Genomic DNA, 18,678 nt, shown 5'->3' on the forward strand with positions numbered 1-18,678 from the left:
CACCAATAACTTCCTCGACTTAACAATCTGCAATCAAGATAACAAATGTGTCTTCGAGATTTACAGGAGACCAAACACCACAGACGCAAACACACGTGCTTCCTCCGCACACCCCAACGTGCACCAACTAGCAGCTTACCATTCAATGATTCACAGACCTCTAAAAATCCCACTGACTGAAGAGAGCCTCCAAAGTGAAATAAAAATCATAAAACAAATAGCTGTATCTAACAGGTACAAATCCACACTAATAGACAATTTAGTTAAAAAATAAAAAATAAAATGAACAAAATAACCACCAAAAACCAGGAAAGAACACTGACAACATGCATCCCCTTCCTCGGTAACATCTCCCAAAAAATTACAAATATCTTCGACTGACGCAAAATAAGAATTGCATTCCAAACAAACAATAAGATATGCTAAGGACTTCCTCATAACTTAAAAAGCATTCAAGATAAATTTTCATCCTCTGGCGTATATAAAATCATATGTTGCAAGTGCTCGGCTCAGTACATAACTTCCACACCAGATTCAAAGAACACATCAACACCTTCCGATACAACACGCCACACAAAACTGCAATAGCCCCCCATATAAAACATAGAGAACATTCTTTTAACAATGTAGAAAGCAACCTTGGAAAACTACATACACTGAATAAAGGACACAGTATGTCTCTGTATGAAGAATTAAAGAATTAAAGATCTATATATACAGAAAGAAACGTGGGGAACGCCTACTCAATTACAATAGTGAAATAGGCTCAACCGACCTTTTCAAAAGCTTTGGCAAAGCACTTCAGGTATTTTCATAATTTACTGCTTCAATGCACAGCAATTAATGTAATCACTCCCATTCATCCGTCAAGTTAAACCTACAATAGGTATGTATGATTTGTTGTGATCTTTTTATACATAAGAAACTAATATAATAATTAAAGTGTGCACAAATCTGTATTCAAGAGCAGCCCATTAATTTTTTTTATAAACAAAAGGAAAACATATTTACGTACACAACTATTTAATCATTATTTTGTATCCAATGCTGCAGCACATTCACATAAAAAATAAAATATGCAGCTACCTAATATAATAACTGACTTGTGAACATGTTAGCATTCTGGTGCAGCCACTCATATACTTAAAAAAAGGAAAACATATTTTTGTAGACACAATTTAATCTTGTATCCCTGTATTCAATGCAAACAAACATATCTTTAACCTGTGCATCATCTTTGAAAGGACAGTGCAAGTATAATGTGCAGTGGAGAGGAGAGGCAACAGTATGTAGACCTTTTACAACTGTTCTGTTCCCGTAAGTAAAATTCGATGTCAGAAATTAATGTTTTTTAACCTCTAAAGTGCCTTCTCTAAATGAATGATTTGTATCATTAGCGAAAGACGCAAAATAACGTACACTACCCTTGGTCTGCGACTGTCAGAAGACGTCTGTACTCTTCACCAACACCAGCCTTGTAAATAAATAATTTTCCACATAAAGATGAAGATGTGAACCACCGAAAGGCGTAGTGACATAATAAACAAGTGAATGACGCAGAAACTTTTATATTTGTATGTAATGTGTAGTAAATACGAGAGTTTTTTCCCTATCGAGGTCTGATCGGTCGCTAAATTAAAACCCAGTCAATATCCGATGAATTTTTGCGCAGAAGTGTTGCACAGTGTCTCCAGTTGAGTGACGATTGCGTCACGTTGCACTTTTCAGTTCTGCCTGCTCAGTGAGCACGTAAACATGTCTAGCACAATAGAATCTCTTGCCAAGTGTGAAGTCTGCTTTCAATCGATTTCTTCTTGCTGAGTGGTTCCGCCTGATTTCATGCACCCCACACAATGTAACTGTCTTGCACGACAGCAGAGACTGGCAATGGTGCAGGAACTTTAAAGCAACACGTACAGACGTTCACTATGCAAGCAATCAGCCGATGATCTTGCTCAGCGAATACATCAGGCGATTCGAGAAAAAAGGATAACTGACAACAAGCGGAGAGGAATGTTATCAGGCACGAGTCCATCTTCGAAATGGTTCAAATGGCTCTGAGCACTATGGGACTATCGTATGCACAAAACCTGATCCTACCTCCGTGTGCCAGAAAGAGATTCTAAACAAGGTACACTGTGCAAATATGTGCGCCTCAAGGGAACTCGTGCACGCGCAGTGGCTATGACAGACAGTGCATCGGAAATACAACGTCCAGTGTGCTCGCGGCAGACACGCGCGTCACGCCGCAGGGTAGGTCAGGCGGCGCAGCGGGGAGGGAGGTGTAGGGGAGGGGAGAGTGTAAGTGACAGCTCTGGGCAGCACGTCGGTTATTTAGAGGGGTGACGCCAGCAGCAACAGCAACGGAGGTTATCTCTGTGGCGGCAGCTGTCGCTCTTGACCCTGCTTCTGCGGGACTACCCGACTGTGTTCCACCACAGCCGAGCCAATGTCTAGCCGGCCGGAGTGGCCGAGCGGTTAAAGGCGCTACAGTCTGGAACCGCACGACCGCTACGGTCGCAGGTTCGAATCCTGCCTCGGGCATGGATGTGTGTGATGTCCTTAGGTTAGTTAGGTTTAAGTAGTTCTATGTTCTAGGGGACTTATGACCACAGCAGTTAAGTCCCATAGTGCTCAGAGCCATTTTTTGAGCCAATGTCTGTCTGTACTTACGAACTTTCATCTCGTATACTGTGACGATCTACAATTTCTGCATTATCTCGTCTGTCCCAAGTGTATAACATGAGAGTCAACAGACCGGAAAACGTGGGTTACTTCTTAACGTCCTACAGGATGAAGTTGGGCTAGAACTACGCCTCAGCATGCCATCACACGGTGCATGGCGCACGGTGCATATTGTCGTAGAACCCTTTCCTCATTCCTCTTATATTCACGGATTATGCGCGCCAAGAGCACTGCTCTGTATACGCTTGAATTTTCCTAACTTTACGCTCATCGTCATTATGCGAGCTACAACTAAGAGGAAATAATGCGTTTCTTTACTTTCATTTGTACCTGAAGTCGCGAAAATCTTGGCGCGCGTACAATCCATTGGACTTCCTTGAGCGTTTGCAAATATCACTTCCTACCCAAACCTGTAAGTTCAAATGGTTCAAATGACTCTGAGCACTATGGGACTTAACATCTGAGGTCATCAGTCCCGTAGAACTTAGAACTACTTAAACCTAACTAATCTAAGGACACACACACATTCATGGCCGAGGCAGGATTCCAACCTGCGACCGTAGCGGTCGCGCAATTCCAGACTGAAGCGCCTAGAACCGCTCGGCCACACCGGCCGGCCCTTGTAAGTTCATCCTGTCTATTGTCTGCGGCATTCATCCGGGAAAAGGAAGTTTGCTTGGATGTGATGGGCCCTCCTAAACGCGTTGAGGAGGAGACCAAAAAGTCTGCCTCAAGGGCGAGAGACTTCCCAGTGTGACAGGTGTTATCCAATCACCTGTGGCGAAATATACATTTCGAAAGTCCTGGCAGCAGGCGGTGTTGTGCAGTGGAACGAGTAGCGCGAGCGGGGATTAGCCAGTGAAATCGGCAGCATGCAGTTATTGAGTCCGATTGGCCGAAAGGAACAACTCGCGAAATCGAGAGATTGGCCGGCAGCCTTTATGTGCCTTCTCTGGTGCAATCGAGGTTTCGTAGTGAATCTCATAAGCCCAGAGAAGATGATCCTTCGTCATCAACCGAGCTATTTCTTGCAGTATTGAAAACTGATGGCTTTCGAAAGTGCGTTTCTGTACGCGATAGTCCATTTCGGGTTGAAGTACAGGGTGTTTCAAAATGAATATACGAATTTTAAACTTTTTAGTATTTATTACATTCAACTTGCAATTGTAAACAATACGTCAAACGAGAGAGTAATTCAGTTTTCTTTTTATGCATGTGCGCAAAGGGAAGAGTATGGAACGACCAAGAGTGAATGTAGATCTTGCTGAACGAGGGAGAGTGTTTCAATCATAGCCGCGAGAAATCAGTCCGGAAGGCTAGCCTTCAGACTACGGTTTATGTGCAAACTTCGCAAACGAAATGTTGCAGCATCACGGCGAAGGTTTTCTGGATCGTGACATCGTCAGTGATGAATCGACATTTCATCTAACTGGAAATGTGAACAAACAATGCGCGCATACGGGGGTCAGCAAATCCCAAAGAGATGGTATATTTACAACGAAACATCCTTAAATTGGGTGTTTTTGTGACATTTCCCTGCGGAGAGTTTATAGTTGTTTAGCACGACTTCCACGTTCACACTCCATCTGACGCTATGGGATTTTTACCTTTGATGGCTCATAAAGGATCATATGTATGTGCCTCCGCTACCAGTTGATATCTCCAACTTTAGAAACAGTACTGTTGTAACATTTACTCCTGACACACTGACGAAGGTTTGGGAAGGAAAACGCCTATCGACTCGATGTCTTGACAAATGGTGTTCACATTGAACACATGTAAGAAAAATTGTTGAGTTGGTCTTAGTTGTAAGTTGAATGTAATAGATGTTACAAACCTTCAAAATCCATATGTTCATTTTAGAACACCATGTACTCCGGTTTTGTAAGCGAGTGTTGCCAGCCTGCAGACGCTCAATAGGCAAACACGTCATATTGCGATGGCGAGGCGTAAAGTAATACTTCCGAACTTAAACCTTTTTTAAATAAAACAGAAGTTATTAAAATTCTAGACGCTTATCCTTCACGTCCACATATTTGCAGCCCTCTGCCGTGCAACATGGCGGTGTGCAACTAACTGTGTGTCGGTGCGTGAGGAACAGCGTGCTGTAATCGAGTTTCTAACTGCAGAAAACTTCGTCCACACACGGAGCACCCTCTCCTTCAGCATGACAATATCAGACCACATACGAGCGCTGCGACATCTGCAACAATCTGGCGCCTTGGCGAACATCCTCCATACAGCCCCGACTTGGCCCATCCCATTTTCATCTGTTTCCAAAAGGTAAGGAACACTTTCGATGACTTCACTGTCATAGTGGTGAAGCAGTGCAAGCAGTGGTGAGGTTGCAGCTGCGTCAGCAAAGGTTTTACAGTGGCGGTATCAACAAACTGGTCTCTCGCTGAGATATATGTGTTCGTCGCCAGGATGACTACGTTGAGAAATAAATATCTAGACATGAGGAATAGACATATATAATGTTAATAACGTCTGTTCTATTTACAAAGCGTTAAGAGTTTTCAGATAAAAAATTCTGAGGCATTGCTTTTCATGCCGGCCTCGTACATTGTGGAGGTAACTATTTCCACGTTGATGTTTACTGGACGAGTCACACTTGGGGATGTTACCACTGAAGCAAAATAATTATATTCGTTTCCGTGGAAATTTGAATGTTGCGGTTTTCACTTACTTTTATGGTATCCCCTCGATACTGCAGAGTCGAAATTTCAAAACCATCGTGTAAGTGACGATCAAAAAGCTTCTGTTCTAATACCGTATAGTCCACAATCTGTATGCCATCAGGGAAAATCGCTGTGAGCATTAAGGCAGTTATCCACCAACCGTTTTTACCCGTTTGGTAAAAACACCGTGTCCTGTTGCATGAGGAAGTCCGTAACTGCCTGCTACACATCGTCGACCAACATGAATAGTCGACCCTTCCAGGCCTTTTTTACAACATCGAAGGCGTGATCATCACATGGGGAGAGAGGAAGAGTATACGGCAAGTGCTTCAGTGTCTCTGTTTTGTTATGGAGGTTATCGGTGGAAGTTGTTAAAGAGACAGCTGGCTGCAGTATGCTGGCTTGTTGCGATGAACACATTCCAGTCCAGAAGTGGGAATCTCGAGATGAGAGTAGTTAGACAGCTATAGGACATTGACCGAGAGAGGTGGAGAAATGGTTAGCACAATGGTCTCGCACTCGTGAGGACCACGGCTCAAATCCGAGTCCGACCATCCTGATTTATGTTATTTCATGAGTTCCCTAAATTGCTCCAGGTAAATGACGGATGGTTTCTTTGAAAGAGCACGGCCCATTTCCTTCCCCATCCTTGAATCAGTCCAAGCTGTGCTCCGTCTCTGATGACTTTGTTGCCAACGAATCGCTAAACATTATTCTTGCTTTTTACAGGGCGATGAAGTAGTGAGAAGTTTTGACCTTTTCTCGCGGATGAGGATGACGACCCTCATTTAGAGTGACTTCAAAGGCGTAGTAGTGCACAGAATTAATCCGGTTACGTCAATAAATGTTTCCGAATAAATCTGTGGAACAGTACGTCGCGTATTCATCTCGCACGTAACACATCGCATAGTGAGTGAGTGTGTGTGTGTGTGTGTGTGTGTGTGTGTGTGAGAGAGAGAGAGAGAGAGCGCGCGCGCGCGCTGAGAGCGGCCAAGACTCGAAATTCGCACAACGTCACGGAAGCTCCGAAATTAGGACGAAACTAGCGTCTCACACTTCTGTGGTGTTCTGGTTCTGACTAAATAAACTCGTGACGGAGCGCGAAGTCTGTCTTTGAATGTTCTTTATCTCTTATGTCAGTCGTACTTAGTAAAGATCGCAGACCGACGAAAAATATTCACGAATTATTGAGAACCATTAGGTTACACTAGCTTCATGACACAGTCAATATCGACAGGTCATGTGCTCCTGATTTCTTCTAGAGAACGATGTTTCTTTTTACCTCTGTTGTCTGTGTCAATTTCTGCGAGGATGACACAGAAAGATTAAATGTAAACTATATTCGCACAATATATCGGTCATTGCTTGTTCTCGACGAAGGACCTATGTTGGCTTGCGATTTTGGACGACGAGTTGGCTGCGCCGTTTTCATATTTATTTAAGAAGTACTGTTTAGAAATAAAAATGAAATAAGTAGGATTATCCGAGTGATTCTATTTTTACATGATATCTACTTTTCTACACGTTCTCACCAATATTAAGACACTTATCGTATCGCACAACCGGTTTTTGAATACCATCCTCGTAAAAATCTGCCGCCTGATTTGACGACCACTGTAGCACGGCCGTTTGTACATCGTCATCGTCGTCTGGTGCTGACCACCCAGATGCTTCTTCAAATGCAGGTACACGTTGTAGTCATTGGGCGCTAGATGTGGGCTGTAAGGGTGTTGCTCCATCCAAATCATCCGATCACCTCTTCATTTCAAGTAGCAGTGTGTCGATGGGCACTGCCAGCAAGCAAAACGATCCCCTTACTCGTCATGCCACGTCACGTCTTTGGTTTTGAGTTGCAGGTCTCACAGTAAGTGGTAGAGTATATGGTGTCCCCACGACGCAAGAAGTCCAGAATAAAACAACACCCCTTCTCTGCCCCAAAAATCAGTACACATGATTTTCCGGGCTGAAATTGCTACTTTCCTGGGTGATTTTGAATGCCGCCATTCCATGGATTGCTACTTTGATTTAAGTATAACGTTAGCCATCCATCCTTCGTCGCCTGTGACAATTTGGCTTAAAACCTTTCCTCACTGTATCGTTCCAGGAAAGTCAAAGAACTGGCTAAAAGTTTTCTTTTGTGCACTTCAATCAGTATGTTCGATACCGAGTGTAAGCATAACTTTCGATAATTCAAGCGTTCTGTAACAGTTGCATGAAGCACAGTCCTCGACACCTGAGGAAAGTCGTCACATAACGTCGCAGCCGTAACGCGCCTGTTCACTTTCGCTTTTTCATCAACTTTCTGCATCAAATCGTCAATAATGACGGAAGATCATCATTTCGTTCCTCATCATGCACATTCTTACGGCCGTCTTTAAAAGCTCGCACCCATTTCCGTAACATGTCATCGCTCATAATATTTTCTCCACACACTTCACAGGTCAGACAATGCATTTCAGTCACTTTCACGCCTTTAGCACTAAGCACAGCGGGTATTTCACAGCCGGCGGCATTCTGAGTCTAAGGAGCATTAAAAAACGTCACACGTAAACACGCCGAATGACTCTGTAATGGCGTCTGGGCTTGCCAACAGAGTACGGCACACAGCGCGCATGCGCGAAATGCAGACCGCGACGCTGCAGAGGCGAAATTTCAAAACGCCTCGTGTAAGGGATGATCAAAAAGCTGCTGTTCTAATACAGTATAGTCCAAAATCGGTATGCCATCAGGGAAAATCGCTGAGAGCATTGAGGCAGTCATCCACCAAGCGTTTTTCCCGTTTGTTGTGTGAAGAAATCCGTAACTGCCTGCTGCACATCGTCGTCCAATGCCTTTTTTAAGACAACGAAGGCGTGATAATCGCATGGGGAGAGAGGAAGAGTATAGGGCGAGTGCTCGACTGACTCCACCACCACCTCTTGGCTGTATTTTTCGACGGAGCTGCCATAAAGACACTCTTCATTCTCAGATGGCTGTCTGTCGGTGTTTGTCTTTCGGCAGCCAAGGAAAGAACCGTAGCCCGTTGGTCCCGTATGGCGACGTTATTACCAAATTCGCCCAAAGTTCACGTTCCCGCATTTATCGCATGTATGTCGGAGAGACATTTATCCCTCGCCTTTATGTCGGTGCTTATATATCGCCTCGCGGGATTAGCCGAGCGGTCTCAGGCGCTGCAGTCATGGACTGTGCGACTGGTCCCGGCGGAGGTTCGAGACCTCCCTCGGGCATGGATGTGTGTGTTTGTCCTTAGCATAATTTAGGTTAAGTAGTGTGTAAGCTTAGGGACTGATGACCTTAGCAGTTAAGTCCCATAAGATTTCACACACATCTGAACATCTGCTTATATACCCGTGTCACAGTCGCGCTACGTTTCATATAAATTGTAGCAACGACCTCAAACGGAAGTTATTTTCGCTCCATGTAATTCAATGTCGCACATAAGCGCAACCCGCCTTATTATTCTGCCGGTTGCTCCCACCAGAAAGAGGAGATCCGGTGGCAAAAGTGAACAGTTGGGACCTTACCACTATGGATAACAATACTAGATATTCGGCTGCCAAAATGTTTTGTATAGTGTGCGATCCTGTAGCACTGAAACATAATTCCTCCCAAAAACTAATATGAACAAAAGAGGAACAGAACATCGTAGTCACAACTAAGCAGTAATGTTGAAGGGATCCTGCAGACAGCTACACAGACATTCTTGGCCACCCTCCCTGGGGCAATGTTCCAGAGCGCCAACGCCCAAACTCAACACGCGTCGTTCTCAGCGCCTGCTTGCAACACACAGATGATACACCAGTACACCACGGTCTGAATGCTTCTATTTCATCATAGAGAAAGTGTATTACATTTCGGTACCCTGTACAAAACGATATCACTTTCTTTGCCTCAATTGTGCTCACAACAGCTGCAACTCCAAGACAATTTTAATAACCAAGGTACGTAAGACTGGAAAATATAATTTGTACGAGGCGTTGTTTTTGAAAAAGTATACTATGTTGGTCTTCAGAAGCCAGTCGTTTCCTTTACAAAACGAACTGTTTTGGAAGTGTAATATCTTTATTTCCAAAAACTTTTGTTCAGTTTGCAGCTCCTACATCGTGCAGTTGAGCTAAAACCATTTATTTCGTGGATTAATGTTATGCAATATAACTCAGACTTTTGTGGCCGGCATTTGTGTCGTTGATAAATTTTGTTGCGTGGATACGTATATCCAGTTCAGTTTGCTGAGCTTGCTTAAAATCTGAAACTGTTATCTGAGTCCAGTATTAGAAGACGAAATGTCAGCCACAGGAATATGCCTTGGACCAGATTCCTCTTACCATTGGTGTGAGAGTGACTCATTTCTTAACTATGTTCACGAAGTGCCCAGTCGCGCTAATTAGGTGTTTGTATCCGTGTGAGTCTTCCTGGAGAGACACGGTCCGCGCACGCGAATAGTTGTTGCCGCGAAACTGCCATTTCACGAACTGTATGCGGCGACTTATTTCATTTCATTTTACAGGCTGGACGAATGATGTGAACGCCCAGTCTGGGAACATGCGGTTACAAACGAAGTGACTACAAATTTTTTATCCCTTTTACAAAATTCATGTAGAGTAATTCTCATGATAATTATATTAGATGTACTTTTCGTGCCAATAGATCCAAAGTGAAGAGACCCTCCAGGCTGTAAACATGAATACACAACACATATTTACAAAGAAAAACAAATATGGTAATGTGCCCTCGAAAGATCTCAAGTGAAACGGTCCTGATCGATGTGGAATGATTAAACAAAATCTATAACATATTTTTGTTTAATAGTTAATAAATAACTTGTCACAAAAAGATGTAAATGTTCGATACACTGAGGCGCGTATGATAAACATTAGGCTATTGTAGCAATGCATGGCAAACAGAAAAATCATTTTACAACACTTATTTACAATGATGGCACTACTGGACTGAACAGAAGTCAGATTGAACGTAATACTCGCATTACTTGATAGTGTTAACATATAAACATCAATTGATTCTTCTAAGAAATTCGTCAGTGGGACAGAAGGAGTTGGCCACAAATAAATTCTTTAGTCTTCTCTTAAAGTGAACTACATTAGTACTCAAACTTTTTGTGCCTGCTGGCAAGTTACTGAAAATGTGTGAATATTACTTTTATTTCTAGTACTGATTCCATTGAATGAGCCGTTGTATTGAGGAAGAGATATTGATAATGACAAATTTCATTAGGAACAAACATATTGGGAAGCAGTAGTAGTAGTAGTAGTGGTAGTAGTAGACACACACACACACACACACACACACACACACACACACACACACACACACACACATGGCGTTATGGAATGAAAGTAAGCAGAGTAACCTAGCTTTTTTATTTTTATATAACGTATGTGTGACGAGCCAGCGGCCTTGTCGCAATGATACGAGACGTGTTTTTTAAGTAAGTACCGTTTTGAAATTAATGATGCGCTAAGATATCTCAATAATTTAATTTTTACATGAAAGCTTGTACCTTAATCTACTTTTCTACATAATTTCCGTCAATACTGAGGCACTTGTCATAACGTTGTACCAGTTTTTGAATACCCTTCTCATAGAAGTCTGCCGCCTGACTTGTTAACCACTGCATCACCACTGTTTTGACTTCGACATCGTCTTGAAGACGCTGACCGCCCAGGTGTTTCTTAAAGTGCAGGAACAGATGGTAGTCACTGGCCGCAAGACCGGGGCTGTACGGAGGATGATCTAGAGTTTCCCATCGAAAAGAGGTGATGAGATCTTTGGTCTGATTAGCCACATGAGGACGGGCATTGTATTGCAGCAAAACGATGGCCTTGCTCAACTTGCCACGCTTTTGTTCTGAAATGAACGGCGCAGATTGTGCAATGTCTTACAGTAAGCTGCTGCATTGATTGTCTCATTACGAGGCACAAATGCCACAAGCAATATTCCTTTTCCGTCCCAAAAAACTGTGCACACGATTTTCCGGGCAGAAATTGTTTGCTTAAACTTCACTTTCCTGGGTGAATCTGAATGCGGCCATTCCATGGACTGTTGCTTTGATTCTGGTGTGACGTAGGCCACCCATGTTTCATCGCCGTAACGATTTGGATTGAGAAATCATCACCGTCGTTGTGGTACCGCTCAAGGAAAGCCAATGCATTGTCTAAACGTTTGGTTTTGTGCATATCCGTCAACGTTTTCGGTACCCAACGTGCGCACAATTTTCGGTAATTCAAGTGCTCGGTCACAATGCCATACAAAACACTACGAGAAACCTTAGGAGCCAGCCGGTGTGACCGAGCGGTTCTAGGCGCTACAGTCTGGAACCGCGCGACCGCTACGGACGCAGGTTCGAATCCTGCATCGGTCATGGATGTGTGTGATGTCCTTAGGTTAGTTAGGTTTAAGTAGTTCTTAGTTCTAGGGGACTGATGACCTCAGCAGTTAAGTCCCATAGTGCTCACAGCCATTTGAACCATTTTAAACCAAACATTAAGAAAGTCATCCCGCAAGGAGGAAATCGTAAAGCGGCTGTCTTCTCTCACCTTATTGACCACTTCCTGCACCGAACTTTCATAAACGACCGAAGGACGCCCACTCCGTTGTTCATCATGCACATTTGTGTGGCCATCTTTAAATGCTCTCGCCCGCTTCCCTACCATTCCATCACTCATAATGTTTTCTCCCTGAACTGCACAGATCTCACGATGAATATCGATCGCTTTTAGGCCTTTAGCAATAAGAAATATTATAACAGCCCGTACTTCACAGTCGGCGGGACTCACGATTATTGGAGGCATAGCACAAATGGCTCTGAGCACTATGGGACTTAACATCTGAGGTCATCAGTCCCCTAGAACTTAGAACTACTTAAACTTAACTAACCGAAGGACATGACACACATCCATCCATGCCCGAGGCAGGACTTGAACCTGCGACTGTAGCAGTCGCGCGGCTCCGGACTGAAGCGCCTAGAATCGCTGGGCCACCACGGCCGGCATCGGAAGCATCTTAAACACTCAGTACACAACGTAAACAAGGAAGAATCAGACTGTAATGGCGTCAGTGCGTAGATTAAGGTACAGGCTTTCATGTAAAAATAAAATTGAGATATCTTAGCACCTTGAAACTTCCTGGCAGATTAAAACTGTGTGTCGGACCGAGACTCGAACTCGGGACCTTTGCCTTTCGCGGGCAAGTGCTCTACCAACTGAGCTACCCAAGCACGCCCCGTCCTCACAGCTTTATTCCGCCAGTACCTCGCCTCCTACCTCCCTGGTTCGCAGGAGAGCTTCTGCAAAGTTTGAAAGGTAGGAGGCGAGGTACTGGCGGAATAAAGCTGTGAGGACGGGGCGTGCTTGGGTAGCTCAGTTGGTAGAGCACTTGCCCGCGAAAGGCAAAGGTCCCGAGTTCGAGTCTCGGTCCGGCACACAGTTTTAATCTGCCAGGAAGTTTCATATCAGCGCACACTCCGCTGCAGGGCGAAAATCTCAATCTTAACAACTCTTTTTAAATTTCGAAACGGTACATACTTAAAAAACACGCCTCGTAACACTGGTTCCTGTCAGTCACCAAAGTTAAACGCTGTCGGGCTTGGCTGGGAGTGGGATTGGTGACCATTCGAGTATACCGAGCGCTATTGGCAAGTGAGCTGCATTCAACGCGTGTGGGGTCAACTAAGGATCTACTCGATCATGAAGTAGCGGCTCTCGCCACGGAAAGTGACAACGGCCAGAGGAGCAGTGTGCTAAACACATGGCCCTGTCGTCTCAGGATGACACGGCGATCGGTCGGTGGTGTTGGAACTTCCGAGGCCTGTTCGGACGTAGTATGTCTGACAACATCAGCCTTGCAAATAAAAAGATTTGTTTAGGCGCTTCAGCAGATCTGTAGTCTGTTTCGAAACGCGCCAGTTCTAGTGCTTTTGCACTGCGGAGGGTGGCTGCGCCCGTAGTTAAGCGCCGTGCTTGCGTATCGCGGACAGCGTGCAGGAAGCGGCCGCTACTCACCTGTGAGGGTGGGAGCAGAAGGACGCGTGGCGCCGGAGCGGGCGGCGCGGCGCCGATCATCGTCCCTCGGCGCCCGGGACCAGCCCCAAGTCTGCACACACAACACAACAACACGGCATTAGAGAAAACACTGCCGCTCTGCTCTTACCAACAGGTTCAATGAGCCACATTGTGGCAACACACAAAACATTAAATTTGCCGGCCAAAAATTTTCTAGGCCGGCAAAACTAGATCCTAAAAAGGGGATGCCTCCGAAAAATTGATGGATCTTGGGAAAATAGAGCGCATTAATTCTACGTCGATTACGCACTAACAGAATTCGAGGAACGTGTCTCGTAGAAACACTAGGTCAAAAAAGATAATCTTTCCAACAATTCCTGAAAACAAAATTTTCTCTCTAGTATACGTACAAAATCTACATCTATATTATTATTTTTTATTATTTATTTTATGGCCTTCATTGGACCACTCTAGTAAAAAATACAAAGTTGTAAGCAAGTTGTTACACAGGGATACAATTTGCCTCAACAATAACTTAATGTGATATTTAGGTAATATAATTATTAGTGTCTGTTCTTATACGAAAGGTGTTTTGCTCTTCTGTCTCCCCAATATTTCTTCATTCTTTCAGATATTTTCTTTCTTTCTTCATCTGAGACCACTCCTCCTGTGCTCCTTTTATTGATTTTCATACGTAGTCTGGTTTGCGGGTCTTGCAGTATTCTGGTTTTCTGTGTCTTGTTTTTTAAGTCATCTACTGTAATTTGGAGTTCTTTTATATCTTCCTTAATTTCTGTGATCCATTTAATGTTGCTCTTGCTATTCCACAATTTTTGTATTATTTTTTTAATAATTCTGTTTTCTGGAGTTCTCATCAGATGTCCAACGAATGAGATGCGTTTCTTCCTGATCGTGCTCATGACTGGTTCTATTTTCTTACATACTGTTTCATTTGATGTTATTCTCCAATGTCCATTTATTTTATACTGTTTATTTATACATGTCCTAATTATTCTTCTTTCTATTTTTAGTATTCTGTCAATTTCTGCTGTATTAGTTGTTTTGAAGATAGTTTCAGCTGCATACGTTATTTTCTGGTTGTGTAACTGTTTTATAGTGTTTTAATTTTGCATCTATAGATAGGCTTTTTTGCTGTATGTAGTTTTGGTAATGTAATGTGCGTAGTTCTGCCATGATGGCTTCTCATTTAGACTGTATGTTGTTATTTCACCTAAACATTTAAATTTATCAACAATTTTGATTTCCTGTTCTCCTATTGTAATTCTGTTTGCAAGTGGTGGATCAGTTAGCATAAACTCCGTTTTTTCAAATGATATTCTAAGGCCTACTTTCTCTGCTATTTCTTGTAGTGATTTCACTTGTTGTTTGGCTTCTTGAACGGTGTTGGGTAGGAGAGCAAGAACATCAGCGAATCCCAAGCAGTTTAAGCTAATATCATCTTTTGCACTTCCAATTCTTATCATCTTTGGATTGTCCTTGTACCATTCTCTCATTATGTATTCCAGTGCACAGTTGAACAGGAACGGTGATAGGCAGTCACCTTGTCTTAAGCCTGCTTTTATGAGGAATGGTTCCGAAATTTCTCCTCTAAACTTCATTTTTGATTTGGCGTTCGTTAGAGTGAGTTGTATTATTTAATTAGTTTTGGATGGAGTCCTAGATTTCTTAAAATTTGTAATACTGAAGGTCTGTGCAGACAGTCATATGCCTTCTTAAAATCTACAAATGTTATTGCCAGAGGTTTGTTCCGTTTCTTGTAGTATGCCATAATCAATTTTAAACTAATTATCTGTTCTGCACAGCTTCTCCATGGTCTGAAACCTCCCTGATATTCCCCTAACTCCTGTTCTAATTGCTCCTTGATTCTACATCTACATGGATACTCTGCAAATCACATTCAAGTGCCTGGGAGAGGGTCCATCGAACCACCTTCACAATTCTCTATTATTCCAATCTCGTAGCGCGCGGAAAGAATCAACACCTATATCTTTCGGTACGAGCTATAATTTCCCTTATTTTATCGTGGTGATCGTTCCGTCCTATGTAGCTCGGTGTCAACAAAATATTTTCGCATTCGGAGGAGAAACTTGGTGATTGGAATTTCGTGAGAAGATTCCGTCGCAAAGAAAAACGCCATTATTATAATGATTTCCAGCCCAAATACTGTATCATTTCTGTGACACTCTCTCCCATATTTCGCGATGATGCAAAACGTGCTGCCTTTCTTTGAACTTTTTCGATGTACTCCGTCAGTCCTATCTGGTAAGGACCACACACCACGCAGCAGTATTCTAAAAAGAGGACGGACAAGTCTATTGTAGGCAGTCTCCTTAGTAGATCTGTTAAATTTTCTAACTGTCCTACCAATAAAACGCAGTCTTTGGTTAGCCTTCCCCACAACATTTTCTGTGTGTTCCTTCCAATTTAAGTTGTTCGTAATTGTAATACGTCGCTATTTAGTTGAATTTACGGCTTTTAGATTAGACTGATTTATCGTGTAACCGAAGTTTAACGAGTTCCTTTTACCACTCATGTCGATGACCTCACACTTTTCGTTATTTAGGGTCAACTGTCACTTTTCGCACCATTCAGATATCTTTTCTAAATCGTTTTGCAGTTTGTTTTGATCATCTGATGACTTTATTAGTCGATAAACGACAGCGTCATCTGCAAACAACCGAAGACGGCTGCTCAGATTGTCTCCAAAATCGTTTATGTAGATAAGAAACACTACCTTGGGGAACGGCAGAAATCACTTCTGTTTTACTCTCCTGTCAATTATCTCTCTCGTAGGAAATCACAAATCCAGTCACATAACTGAGACGATATTCCGTAAGCACGCAATTTCACTACGAGCCGCTTGTGTGCTACAGGGTCAAAAGCGTTCCGGAAATCCAGAAATACGGAATCGATCTAAAATCCCTTGTCAATAGCACTCAACACTTCATGTGAATAAAGAGCTAGTTGTATTGACAGGAACGATGTTTTCTAAATGCAATCAATAAAACTACCCCATTTCAAGCAGAAGAACGTGGTATCAAAGCTGCAAATAATCACATTTGGTTTGCAAAAAGACCAGGAGTGTGCTACAAAAGAATAACCTAATTTGGTAAGAATAAAACTTGGTAGGTCTAAAAATAGTATCATTGAAATAAACGTTAAGATATTAAACATGAAGATATCATAAGGGAACAAGAAAATTATAGTAATAAAATATTATCACGTTTCTAAGTGAAAACCTTTTTTTCTGTAAGTTAGTAGCCGTGACAGATAAACTTTAACGGGCGATTAAAAACTTTCCGTTCGCGGGCCGTACACTCCAGAATCGATATGCCAATCAGGCAAAATCGCCATGAGCGTTCACGCGATCATTCCACCGACGCGCAACGTCGAAGACGACAATATACCCGTTTGGTTAAACTTTGTGTTCTGCTGCGTGAATAAGTCCGTAACTGCCTGCTGCACATCCTCATCCGACAGGAATCATTATTCCCAGAAGGCCTTTTTTAAAGGACCGAAGAAGTGATAATCGCATCGTACAGCTCAAAGCTACAGGGCGGATGTTCCAATGTCTCCCACTTGAATATCGCAGACCTAGATCGACCACCGTCACGTGTCGAACCGCGACCAGCACAAAAGTTGGCGCACCATTCCACGACGGTGGTTTTCGGTAGACATTCTGCGTCGTACACATTCTTCTTTCTCCGATGGATGTCTTCAAAAATGGTTCAAATGGCTCTGAGAACTATGGGACTTAACATCTGAGGTCATCAGTCCCCTAGAACTTACAACTACTTAAACCTAACTAACCTAAGGACGTCACACACGTCCATGCCCGAGGCAGGATTCGAACCTGCGACCGTAGCGGTCGCGCGGTTCCAGACTAAAGCGCCTACAACCGCTCGGCCACACCGGCCGGCTATGGATGTCTACCGGTGTTTGTCCTTTGGCACCAAGAAAAAACAACAGTATGTCGGTCTTGTTGGGACGCATTTAGTAATAAAGTCGCAATAGTTCACGTTTCCGCATTTATCGCACGTACGTCGGAATGACGCGAATGTCACTACATGTCGGTGCTTATATACCTGCAACGGAGTTACGCTGTACTGCGACAACGCCCTGAAACGGAAACCTTTTGGTCACTCTTATACGTGTAACAGAGGAGGTTACATTATGCAATTAAAGCCCTTCTTCGCTTAAAGCCTAATTAAAGTACTAATTTACGTCTATGGTACTAGTGCTTTAATTTGGAAATTTGTGGTAAGAGCCTATGGGACCAAACTGTTGAGGTCATCAGTCCCTAAGCTTACACACTACTTAATCTAACTTACGCTAACGGCAACACACACACCCATGCCCGAGTGAGGACTCAAACCTCCGACCGGGGAAGCCGCGCGAACCGTGACAAGGCCCGCTAGGCCGTGCGGCTTTTAATTTGGCTACAGCGCTGCATTATAAACTTCTTTATGCCATTAGGAAGTGAGAAAGTAGCTATCCCTCTGCTCACAACTGTCCATCATACAGCGCTCCAGACGCTCGAAATAAATGCTACCGCAAAGCAGAAACGTCTTTAATTTGGCTACAGCGCTGCATTATAAACTTCTTTATGTCATTACGAAGTGAGAAAGTGTTAGAAACAAGGCAATCACCGTATAGGCTATTGGCTAAGTTTCATCCGGAGACGAGACGCTATGAAATAATCTGGGACATAGGTGCATACACAAAGAAGATGTAGACGGACATCAGACTAGAATTAATCAGAAGTTCCATTAAGACCGCACATCAAGCGACAAGACACAAAGAACAACATTATATACTTCATTTATCTGTACAGGGTGTAAATGGCACCTGTTTACAACGTACCACAGTGGTGCACAGGAAGTCGAGGCGAATGAATTGACGCAGTGCACGTGCGGTGTACCAAGTCGGGGAACAGCCTCAAATTGGCCTACAAAAGCCACATCACTTTTAGCACATGAGTGCCGCGTGGGAATTTCAATATCCTATCGCTCTCTTATGCCAACGGTTTAGTCGGCCATTTTGTTAACGTTATTCTTTCAAATTTTCCTGTGAGGGTAATCAAAGAAAAACAAACTTTTGTAAACGTTATGCGAAAACTAATTACGTTTACAATCGATCTAAGCTTAACCCTTAAAAGCACAGTAGACTCATAGTAAGAAGCCTAGAAAAAAAAATATTATTTGAAATTTCCTGGCGGATTAAAAATACTTGTCCGACCGGGATTCCAATTTCACATTTTCTCTAAGTGCAAG

General features: G+C 43.2%; 1 protein-coding gene across 3 annotated transcripts in view; it reads right to left on the reverse strand.

Moving 5' to 3' along the window:
- Positions 1–18,678, reverse strand: part of LOC124545307 (homeobox protein PKNOX1-like) — a 723,840-nt gene that overhangs the window by 233,220 nt on the left and 471,942 nt on the right. For all 3 annotated transcript variants that reach the window (XM_047124209.1, XM_047124207.1, XM_047124208.1), the window contains exon 3: positions 13,385–13,475. The gene's annotated coding sequence lies outside the window, so the exon portion shown is untranslated. The remainder of the gene's footprint in view (positions 1–13,384; positions 13,476–18,678) is intronic.

This window comes from Schistocerca americana, chromosome 8 (genome assembly GCF_021461395.2).
Source record: "Schistocerca americana isolate TAMUIC-IGC-003095 chromosome 8, iqSchAmer2.1, whole genome shotgun sequence".
NCBI classification, from domain to species: Eukaryota; Metazoa; Arthropoda; class Insecta; order Orthoptera; family Acrididae; genus Schistocerca; species Schistocerca americana.